This window comes from Penaeus monodon, chromosome 28 (assembly GCF_015228065.2).
Source record: "Penaeus monodon isolate SGIC_2016 chromosome 28, NSTDA_Pmon_1, whole genome shotgun sequence".
NCBI classification, from domain to species: Eukaryota; Metazoa; Arthropoda; class Malacostraca; order Decapoda; family Penaeidae; genus Penaeus; species Penaeus monodon.
This window is the reverse complement of record NC_051413.1, coordinates 25,775,205-25,775,639: the sequence shown is the minus strand read 5'-3', so window position 1 is coordinate 25,775,639 and position 435 is coordinate 25,775,205. Positions and strand designations below refer to the sequence as shown.

The window sequence follows — 435 nt, the reverse complement described above, 5'->3', positions numbered from 1 at the left end:
GTGTGGTTGTGTAAGAGGGTGTTTATATTGTGTTCGTACGAATGAATTGCTGCAGAGGTAAGCGAGTGTGTTTGTTTCGTTGTGCATGTGTGTGGTGAGTGTCGTTCACTGTTAATGTGTAGATTATGTATCATTCACTGTTAATGTGTAGACTGAGTGTCATTTTCTGCGGTGTAAGGAATGCCTTACTCAGGTGTCATTAATGCCAAAGCAGATTATGCGTAAATCGTCCAGTAAAATGATGTATACGTTTTTAATGTGTGGTGAAGGGACAGATTTTGTTCTTTACTAAATAGGAGTAATTGCCAAATGTTCTCACTAATTTTAGCCAAAAGGTCATTGTCACTTTCTGCTTCCTACCCTAATATCTGATTTATCAGTGGACTGATTAATGACAATAATTCCTAGGGTTATAATTTCGATGGATGTCATAAA

The 435-nt window shown here is 37.2% G+C and overlaps 1 protein-coding gene across 1 annotated transcript in view; it reads right to left on the bottom strand.

Annotated features, from left to right (window-relative positions):
* The window catches only part of LOC119591432, a gene marked incomplete in the record, with an annotated part of 5,131 nt that overhangs the window by 4,117 nt on the left and 579 nt on the right, over positions 1-435 (bottom strand).